General features: G+C 41.8%; 1 protein-coding gene across 3 annotated transcripts in view; it reads left to right on the top strand.

Annotated features, from left to right (window-relative positions):
- PDE4B (phosphodiesterase 4B) overlaps nt 1-11,415 on the top strand; it is a 352,002-nt gene that overhangs the window by 243,887 nt on the left and 96,700 nt on the right. The gene's annotated exons all lie outside the window — the stretch shown is intronic.

Raw genomic sequence — 11,415 nt, 5'->3', positions numbered from 1 at the left:
ATTCCTGCTCACCTTATTCTCCTCTCTGCTTCACAATAGATTCCTTGAGAACCTGCTTCATGATCTTTCCAGGTTTAGAGGCCAGGATGACTGGTTTGTAGTTCCCTGGATGCTCCTTCTTCCCCTTCTTAAAGATGAGTATTATATTTGCCCTTTTTTCAGTCATCCAGGACCTCACCCAACTGCCATGAGTTCTTAAAAAGGATTGTCAATGAGTCCAAAATTACCTCAGTCAATAACTTCAGTATCCTTGGGTAAATCTGATCTGGCCTTGCTCACTTGAAAGCATCTAGCCCAGGGTTGAGCCTGCAGGCCATTGCTTTTGTCTGTCCCATTGACTGGCGGCCACCAACTAATGGGATCCAGCCTGCAGCTCTGGCTCCTGCAGCCATGTGATACCACGCAGGTAGGACTGTTTCCACTGCTCTGGGTGAGTGAGCAGGACCACTTCCACCCAGTGCTGACATGGCAGCATCAGCTGTGAACCCGGGCAGATTCCCTGATCCCCATCTGTAACCTGCCACACATGTCCAGAACTGATGCCAGTGCCCACTTGGGACTGATCCACTGTGCCAGGCAGGTGGTGGCATAAACTGCAGATGGGGCCAGCAGGTTCTGGGTTGAGAGACAAAGAGAGAGAATGGGGATCAGGGCATGCTACAGCTTCAGGGATAGAGGGCGAGAGAGAGAGATGTGGCTCTCAAGAGGACACCAAAATGATTAAGTGGCCCTCTAGCCAAAATAATTGTCCACCCCAATCTAGCCTCTTTAAGTAATCCCTAACCGGTTACTCTAGGCTCTTTGTCTCCCTCCCTGTCTCTGCTGCCAACTGCACTTTTCAGCTAGTAGCTGTCCCTGTTTGAGAAAAAAGCATTACATACTTCAGACTTCTCTGCGTCATCTGTGACCAGATTACCTTCTACATCCTGTAAGGGACCTATACAATCTGTCGTCCTCTTCTTACTTTTGACACACCTATAGAATCCCTTTTTATTGCCTTTTGTGCCTTGGCAGATGCATCTCACATTGTGTCTTGGCCCTAATTTTGTCCCTGCACGCCCATGCAACATTCTTATACTCTTCCCTAGTACTATGACTAAACATCCATTTTTGATAGGATTACCTTTTGAGTTTCAAGTCCTTGAAGTTACCACTGTTTAGCAATCTGGTCTCCTGTTGCACTTCTCATTCTTCTATCTCATCAGGATGGCTTGCTCTTGCACTCTTAAGTGAGCTTCCTTAAAGATCAGAGACTTCTGGCCAGTTTGTCCAAGATCCATGCCCTCAATGTACTTGTGTTCCAATATGAGCACTTACTAAGTGTTGTGAACCCATAAACTACTCATGTCTGAAAGACAGGGTTCCCAATGTTTTGCATTTTTATACATCTTTTTACCAATTTCTGAACTCAATAGTATGTTTATTGTCAGTTAAGTAGTTGCCTGTCTGTATGTTTTGAATAGTTTCTCTTTTTTAGATAGTTTAGAAAGCTTTTATCTTCTTTATTATCAGTATATTTCAAAGGATATTTTTTCTGGGATTGCAGCTTACGTACGTGCAAAGTGACCCAGTTTTAAATATTGTCTCTCTTATGATCAGCAGTTCCTATCACTGATAAAAACATCAGATATTTTCATGGTTTGGGGGAATCCTGTATCATTCATGAATGTTTAATGTTCGAGTCTTTATTTGAAAAGACTTGAAATTCTAAGGAAATGTGTCTCAGATCTTTTTATTTCACTGCTGACTGTGGACAACCTCTGATGTAGGGTTACCTGAATCCTGTGAACAAGTTTTAGAAGTTTAGAAAGATACCTGTGAGTTTCTGATCCACTAGATCCTAGGTTTCATCTTTAAAAGTTTCACCTTCACACTCTTGTAGGACTTTTATTATTGACTTTTATTATTTATTATTGTAGGACTTTTATTATTTTATTAAAATAAATATGATTTTATTAATAATTATTTATTATTATTATTTATTATTTTATTATTAATTTTATTATAAGAGGAAAAGGAGCCTCTCATCTCTACAGAAGTGAAAGGAAGATCCCATACAGGAGAAGAGGTCATTCCTATACTCCCATGCAAAAAAGACAACATGCTTTGAATTGGGTACCATTGGAGCTCTAAGAGCTTAGAGTGCTATAATTTTGGGACTATGCAACAAACCAAAGGGTATGTCAACACACCAGTGGCAGGGGGTCATGCTGCCAAGGAAATAAGCCCCAGCCACTCACACCCTCTCTCTGCTTATCAGCCCTTGAAGGTAGTGACGATGCCCTAACCTGCTGCTCTGGAGCATGTCAGAAACCCAGATCTTGTGAGCAGTGCTGGGGGCATCACCAAGTCATCCTCATTTCTGGGGTTGATTTGGATGGAGTGGGGGAGGGAGAGGGAGATTTCTTGCCTCTGAGGCAAGATTGAGCACCCTACGCCCATTGTGTAGTCAAACCTACTGTGAGCTGCCTCTGGTACTGAGGTTAGATGCCTCCTTTGGCAGAAGTGTGCCACTGTTATAATTATGGACAAGCATTTGAAGAGAAATAATTTCTCTTTATAGCATTTGAAGTTCTTTTGAGATATGTTGTCCATATATTTTCTCTTCCTAGCCCTCCTTCCTTGCTACTGCAGAGTCCTAGTACAATGGGATTCTTCCAGCAGTGGAGAAACTGAGTGGCAGATGGATCCACATCTGTTCGTATGCCATTATTAAAGGAGCATGATGGCCAAAAGATGAATTTTGTATACATGGGACACACATGCAATGAATGTGGGATATGTATGGACAACACCTCCTTAAGAACGCTAGTTTCTGTAGAGGCATTTTTTTTCCTTTTACTGCACATTATTTGTCGTTTAGAAGGAAAAGTGGTACTGTATAAATAAAGTTATATTGAGGAAGACATTGGCTGTTTGAGTTAAATGTTGGTTCTTCTTCTTTTTCTTCTGTTTCTCCGGTCAAAGGTTTTGTTTACATATATGTAAAAACTGTGACAGTTGTTACTGAAGCCCAGTTGCATCAGTCTATTGATCAGGGAATCTGAGGAGCTCGCCCCCCGCCCCCCGCCCCAAATTCCTTCTACCATGGAAGGAGCCATGACGTTACTGTTTGTTACAAGTGATTGCTCTATATATTCAGCAGGTTTCTAGTATTTCTCTAAATAAATAATGTCTTTTTGCCAGATGTTTTCATGTAAACAAATAATGAAAAAATTAGTCTCATGGAAAGCAATCCATGGGAGCTTGCTGAATCTCCCTGCATGGTTTCTCTATTTCCCAAACAAGCCTATACTGCGGAAAGTAATTTTCCTGTATTTTTAGCTGCCTGCTTTCTCACAGGTGGTCACCAATTTGTCTTTTATTAACCTGGAACAGATGTATTTATGCAGCTTAATTCAGTTAAGCTGTGCAAATGTAATAACTTGTTAACACACCTTGAATAGTATGGCAGATTCAAGGGAACTCCTTTTTGATATTTTATGGAATTATATGTTTATCTCAGCTGTCTATGGGCTTGGGAAAAAGAGAAACCGTCTGTTAAACTTTAGTCCACATGCATTGAGCGCTAGACTGTACTCTGTCTGCAAAGCACCGCTCTTGTAGTTCTTTCTATGAAGTTAAACATCTACTATGATTCTCTTTACATTTTGAAATTACATCCTTGTATTTACATTGTATTCCTTAATGCTTTGTCACATGCTGAGTTTGAGAATGTTAGGAGTTTTGAGAAATGCAAGTTAGTAAGTATTACTTTATGTTTGTTATGCTGTTGCAATGTGATATTTGTTAAATGCAGAAAATGTATGTCAATTTTTCCCTATTTGTACTGATGGATAAAGTGAAGGATAAAAAAAAATCAGCTGTAATAAAAAAGATATGATAAACTAGAATGTATGAAACAAGTGTGCAGCATAAATTGTCATGGTGTGTCATTTAGTGCCTCATATTTTTCTTTTTAAGGAGAAAGATATCATCAGCTAATGGTTTGGGTAAGGTAAGGCAAACTTCTCATATAAAGGTAATATATTGAGTCAAACTGATCACAGTCCTGCTCTCTGGGTGAGCAGTAGTCTGCTGTGGTTGGATCCAACCACTCCGACCCCCCTGCCCCTAATCTCCTTGGATGTATGTAATGACTGATCATTGTTCTTGCTTCTGGGACTCTCCAGTGTACTCCTTCTGGCCTGATACCTTCCTTGGGCTGCAGAGCTCTTCAGTCCGGCTGTGTAGACATTGAAGCCAGTTTCTCAGCCTTCCAAGTCCTATAATTGGCTAAACGTGTTCCTCCCAGAGTCTACACGGCTGCAAGAGCCCGGTTTCCAATTGCTCTTTAGTAATAGCATAGTAGTCAGTACTGGAGGGGAATCTACTCTTTGTGAAAGGATTTCTTAACTACAAGCTCTTTATTCTTCAAGAGCATCAAAGTCGCATGTCTTAAGAGAACCTCAAACTTTTGGATACAATTCCCCTCGAAGTCTTTGTCACTCATGTGAACCATAGGCTGTGTCAGTCTTCTTGACCACATTCTTCTGAAAGCCTTTAGACTCCTACAGCTGTACTTCTGGTGCCTTTTAGCCTAGTGTCTTTTAAAACTGCCTGTAACCCATCCCTGTCCCTGTCCTTTAGTTGCTAGAGGGTTCCTACCTTTGAGTTTGTGGCCAGAGAATATTTCAAAGTCAGTGGTCTTGCTGGTAGCAGCCCAGTTATTCCTTTTAGTTAAAGCCCCTTGCTCTTGATGACCCTTGATTGCTCTGTCACAAATTTCCAGACAAAGTAAGTGTTAAGCTCCTGCTTCAAAATGAATGTTTAGTCCCATGCTAAAGGTTATATTCAGAATGGAGGATGAAACACAGTGTGGTGTTGACACATGTGCACTGGCCAATACAATATCTGGTGAATACAAAATGGACACCATTTTTTTTAAAGGATCCTTTTCTCCCTGTCATCTTTAAAGTTACCCAGAAAGTTAGTTAGAAGCATTTATTTCTTAATGATGATAACCTATGCAACACAGTTACTGGCTGTTGATTGTATTCATGACGATAATTATCTTTTAGGTAAAAAGTGGCAAGCTATTGACTGCATATCTAAAATTTCCTGTTTGTTGAGATAAGTTTGCAAAGTAGTTTTTTTTTGCTAGAAAATGAAATACACTTAATAGACAAGTTCAAACATACAATGAGTGTTATTTTGAGGGTAAACACCTTCACTTTGAACTAATGTAAAGGAGAGGTTTTATATTGAAACTACATAATATATTTTAAGAGAGGACTTTTGTTAAAAGTTGGCTTTATTTGATCACTTGTTCTACGAACTACATTTTATTATTTCTAGCACATGTATTATCTATTGATTACAGTGCAAGGGTGAGGAAAAAAGGCAACGATCACCCAAAGGGGCTGTATTATCTCAAACTATATTAAAGCTATTAGATGTATGTGACTACATGAAAAGGTGAGAATATGCTTTACTGATACCTCCCTCCCAGCTACTGCATAACCTCATAATCATAACACAGAGAATACTTATGTTCATTGAAAACTTTCTTTCCATAAAGAAAAGTATTAGAAGATGTTTATTGGTTATTAGAAAATATGTTATGCATCATGTGCTATTAGATAATACCCTGATGCCATAGAGATGTGGGCAGTGTAAGGATTTGCACGGAAGTTTCTGAATAACAGTTGAAAACTGTAAATTTCCATTTGCTCTCCTTGTAGAGTGCCTTGCAGTGAATAGTGTTGAGATTTGTATGGAAAAAAAGATACGTCCTTCAGAACAGGCAGAACTCTGTTCAGAGGTTTCCGAGCAGTACTGTTTGTGTGATGTGATAGCTCAACACAATAGTGTGAGTTAGGGACATAATGATAGCCCAGGGTTGCAGCCTAAATTGTGAATCTCTTTGCCTCTTTAGGTCACGAACTTAACTTCCACACATTTTATGCAGCTTAATATCCTTTACTAGCTTGCATTTTTCTCCCATTTTGGTAAAGAAAGAGAAATAACTCTTGTGGAAATGAATGAGATTTTATACAATAGGTTGCAATGGCTCCCTCAAATCCATTGTACTCTATCTTGTTATACCTATCTAATCAGTGTTTTAAAAATGTATCGTTAACTCTAAGTAGCTGTATTTCTTACATTGAAGCAAGCATTTCATACTCCTGTGAAGAATGAACATAGACAGTCCAACTACTCTACAGCTGAAAGCTATTATTGAACCTCTTTCCAGAATAAGAAAAGTTCAAGTACTGCTACTCCAGAACTATTTAGAGGAGCTGCAAGAGGCTAGGAGGAGGGAGAACTGCTAATGAGCTGTTACATCTTTTGGGAATGATTCTGATTTTTTGACTAATCTATTGAATTCTAACACTAAATGAGATGGTTAATTAGGCTCATTTGTCAGTATAATGTAGGTTACAGGCAGCTGAGGCAGTGTAAGGCATTTGCATCCCATTTTTGTCAGGGGGAGCGGGGACCGGCTACAGCCTGCAACTGCACAATGTTGTCACAGAAGTGAATGCTGCTGCAAGGCAGAGTAAGGTCACGGTGGGATGAGCTAATCCAGTGCATCCTATAGGCAGCATCAAACTGAAAGGTTTCTCTGGAGGCCGGGGTACTGGGGGGGGGAGTCGGATTGGGCTGGGCTCATGAGACGAGACCCAGCTGCTTTGAATGGCCAGAGCTGGAGGCCACCTCACCTCACAGACCTGGCCCAGCTCCCCCCAGTACTCCAGTCAGGGTACCTGGGTCTGGGGGGGGGGGGGGGGGCGGGGCAAAAGGGCCCCATTTCCACCCCCCTCCCCCAGCTCTGGCCATTCACCACAACCGGCAGTTCCCTCCTTTCTCCCTCCCTCCTGCACTGACAGCCCCACCCCTGCATGAAAAATTAACTCTGGAGGGAACACAAGCTCCTTAAAGTGCTCTGCTTTAGAGCATCTAATTGTAATACCTCATTTGACCAGGGTTAATTTTCTGCATGATCAGCCATTTTAAAAGCCCTCTGTAGCCATGCCCATATCTTACATCATGGTTGTAGAGCACTTTCAGGGGCCCAATCACATGAAAAATGTTACTTGTGTAAGCATCCTGAATGTCTGGACTCATTCTGGCCTTTGGACTCTGTCCCAGTGGTGTAAATCAGGGGATGGTGGGTTTAGGGCAGCCTTCACTCATCCATTACTTGGCATCAACATCCCCATTGAAGGTCTTGGTGTGATAGTTTCAGCATTCTGTAAGTGCCATAAGGAACCTGAGACAGCCACCAAGGTATCCAAGCAGCCCTATGTAGGGGTGGCCTATTTGTCTCTCTTGAGGAAGGCCCTAGAAAAGGTGGATCAAAAGAGCCGTGCCCCAACCCAATCTATTCTGGCCAAAATGAAATGGAGAGATTTGCACGTTGGAATGATCAGACTCTAACCTCTGGATTCGCTTTGGACTCTAATTTACAGAAAACAGCAGTACTAAACTGTGAATTAGTTAGACTCAAAATCAACATTACTGGATTATCAGAAGCTCATTTCTCAGATACAGGTTCTGTCCAAGAGAATGATTACACCATGTTCTGGCGTGGGAAGCCAGCCGGAGAAAGGAGAAAGCAGAGACTAGGCTTTGCTATTAGAAACCACTTATTATCTTCCCCTGTGAAAGCCCCATTGCTGTTTCTGTTTGACTATTGACATTCGCACTGCGCACACAGAATGGCTTCATCGCATTGTTTCATGTCTATATGCCTACCCTTCAAGCTAGTGATGAAAACAGGAAATTGTTTCTACCAACAACTTGAAGGAGAGTTTGAGAAAATTCACAGAAATTAGACCATTATAATACTCGGCAACTTAAATACAAGAATTGGATGTAGTTTTGAGAATTGGCCTGGTATTCTGGGCAAACAGAATTGATAATAGGAATGAAAATGGCCAGTGACTATTAGAACTTTGTGCAAATCAAAATCTCTGTTACCAACACCTACTTTGCTGGGAAAATCACAAAACAGATGTCATGGAACATCCAAGATCAGGGCACTGGCACCAATTAGATCTAGTACTGACCAGGCACAGCCACCTGAAAGAAATCTTGCTCACAAGGTCTTATCACAATGCTGACTGTGATGCTGATCATGCCTTAGTCCGGTCGGGCGCGCCTGGGCGGGGGGGGGGAGGGGTGCGAGGCAAAAGGGCTCCATTTCCACCCCCCTCCCCCAGCTCTGGCCATTCACCACAACCGGCAGTTCCCTCCTTTCTCCCTCCCTCCTGCACTGACAGCCCCACCCCTGCATGAAAAATTAACTCTGGAGGGAACACAAGCTCCTTAAAGTGCTCTGCTTTAGAGCATCTAATTGTAATACCTCATTTGACCAGGGTTAATTTTCTGCATGATCAGCCATTTTAAAAGCCCTCTGTAGCCATGCCCATATCTTACATCATGGTTGTAGAGCACTTTCAGGGGCCCAATCACATGAAAAATGTTACTTGTGTAAGCATCCTGAATGTCTGGACTCATTCTGGCCTTTGGACTCTGTCCCAGTGGTGTAAATCAGGGGATGGTGGGTTTAGGGCAGCCTTCACTCATCCATTACTTGGCATCAACATCCCCATTGAAGGTCTTGGTGTGATAGTTTCAGCATTCTGTAAGTGCCATAAGGAACCTGAGACAGCCACCAAGGTATCCAAGCAGCCCTATGTAGGGGTGGCCTATTTGTCTCTCTTGAGGAAGGCCCTAGAAAAGGTGGATCAAAAGAGCCGTGCCCCAACCCAATCTATTCTGGCCAAAATGAAATGGAGAGATTTGCACGTTGGAATGATCAGACTCTAACCTCTGGATTCGCTTTGGACTCTAATTTACAGAAAACAGCAGTACTAAACTGTGAATTAGTTAGACTCAAAATCAACATTACTGGATTATCAGAAGCTCATTTCTCAGATACAGGTTCTGTCCAAGAGAATGATTACACCATGTTCTGGCGTGGGAAGCCAGCCGGAGAAAGGAGAAAGCAGAGACTAGGCTTTGCTATTAGAAACCACTTATTATCTTCCCCTGTGAAAGCCCCATTGCTGTTTCTGTTTGACTATTGACATTCGCACTGCGCACACAGAATGGCTTCATCGCATTGTTTCATGTCTATATGCCTACCCTTCAAGCTAGTGATGAAAACAGGAAATTGTTTCTACCAACAACTTGAAGGAGAGTTTGAGAAAATTCACAGAAATTAGACCATTATAATACTCGGCAACTTAAATACAAGAATTGGATGTAGTTTTGAGAATTGGCCTGGTATTCTGGGCAAACAGAATTGATAATAGGAATGAAAATGGCCAGTGACTATTAGAACTTTGTGCAAATCAAAATCTCTGTTACCAACACCTACTTTGCTGGGAAAATCACAAAACAGATGTCATGGAACATCCAAGATCAGGGCACTGGCACCAATTAGATCTAGTACTGACCAGGCACAGCCACCTGAAAGAAATCTTGCTCACAAGGTCTTATCACAATGCTGACTGTGATGCTGATCATGCCTTAGTCTGCTGCAAAGTTAGAATCAGTGTCAAAAGGATCCACAGTAGCAAAACTACTAGTCATCCTCAGATTGATATCAGCCAAACTAAAGACATAGAAAGATAGAGACTATTTAATGAAAAAGTTGTGAAAGCAAGTTTACCTAACAACTAATCCACTGAGGCTTGGGAAAGCTTAAAAACTAATATGTACAATGCTGCTGTAACAGCATTTGGCAAAAAATGCAAAAAAAAATGTGGACTGGTTTGAAATGCACTCTTAAACCCTTCTACCACTGGTTGAGAACAAAAGGACAGCGCTAACCATCTACCAGAAATCTCCCAACACCACAATGCTGGGAAATTTGAGAAAGGCTCAAATGGAAATGCAAAAAGAGGCAAGGAGGTCTAAGATTTTTGGCTGAAACTGTGTGATGTTGAAACTCTGTGATGTTGATTAGAAAGCAGCTAATGCAGGTGGTAGCTGCAGAATGTATAAAGGCATCAAATGAGCAATTGGTCCAGTCAAGAAGAAAACAGCTCCGTCTAAAGACTTAAACAAAAATGTCATCACTGGTAAACAAAACTCAAGTGTTGGACTGAACATTATGTAATTCTACACTCCAGTGAGACTGAAATCAAACACAAAGTGCTTAAAGTATTACCACAGTTTGAAATTATAATGGATTTGGACAACAAGTCTACATTAGAAGATTTGTAGAAAGCCATTAAATCAATTCTCAGGAACAAGGCACCCGGCAATGATTGCTTGCCTGCTGAAATCTCCAAATGTGCCAACAATTAATTACTTTGAAAGCTCCATGAAGTTATACTTCTCCGTTGGAAAGAAGCGATATCACAAGATTTCAAAGATCCTCAGTTTGTACAATTATACAAGAACTAAGGGGATAGAAGTGATCATGACAACTACAGAGGTATCTCCCCATTTAATATCATTGGAAAAGTTGTCACTTGCATTATGCTTCCTAGGTGGCAATGTCTAGGTGAAAGATCCTATCCTGAAAGTCAATGTGGTTTCTTCTTGGGATGCCCCACAATTGATATGATATTTATGGCCAAGCAGCTGCAAGAGAAATGTAGAGAAAAATTAATACCACTGTACATAGCCTTCATCGATCTGACAAAAGCTTATGATACAGTCAACAGACAGGGACTTTTTACCGTTCTGAAAAAATTGGGTTGCCTTCTCCCCCCTCCCACCCCCCAAAACTTTTGAACATAATTTGCTGATTATATCAAGGTATAAAGGCAACTAGGGTATGAAAACAAAGAATCAAATGTGTCAAACTGGTTTATGCAATGTCTGTCCCTGCTAGTTTAAGATAAACCAGACTCCTGCAGCATCCCAATATGCTCGGGGGGGGGCTTTCTGCTCCACAGCAGGGCTGGCCCCTCCTCTTTGCTCCCTGGCTCCAGCTCTGGTAGAGCCTTGCAGGCTGCTTTATCCTCTTCCCCCTCACCATTCCCTGCTAAGCAGGAATTCCCCCCTCCCCTCTGCCTTGTTGAGAGGTATCTGTGTATTAGCTAGCAGACTACATGCTGGCTATGGCCCATGCTGTGACAAAGGCAGAATCAACAGGTAGCTGGTAATATCCCTTTGTTGTTTTCTTAATGGGGTGATGAACACTGTTATCAATTCTCTGCTGGGCTAATCAGAGCATCCTGTGAGGGCCTGGCCATGCCTCTTCTCAACTCAGTGCTGTGCAAAGGCAGGGAGAGCTGCTGTAGCACCCCCGGCTTCTAGCCTGAGCCACTGCAGGCATGTGCCTGCATTTCTGGAATGAAAAGGGAGTGTCTATCCACCCTCAAATCGGTTCAAGCTTTTCAGGTTAGACTAACCTGCAGTGATTGAATCAATTCAGGCACAGGCTTTTTTAATGTCTGTCCCTAGCCC

The sequence above is a fragment of the Alligator sinensis genome, unplaced genomic scaffold (assembly GCF_000455745.1).
Source record: "Alligator sinensis unplaced genomic scaffold, ASM45574v1 scaffold982_1, whole genome shotgun sequence".
In the NCBI taxonomy this organism is placed as follows: domain Eukaryota; kingdom Metazoa; phylum Chordata; order Crocodylia; family Alligatoridae; genus Alligator; species Alligator sinensis.
Note: the sequence above shows the minus strand (reverse complement) of the source record. Positions and strands in the feature narration are given on the sequence as shown.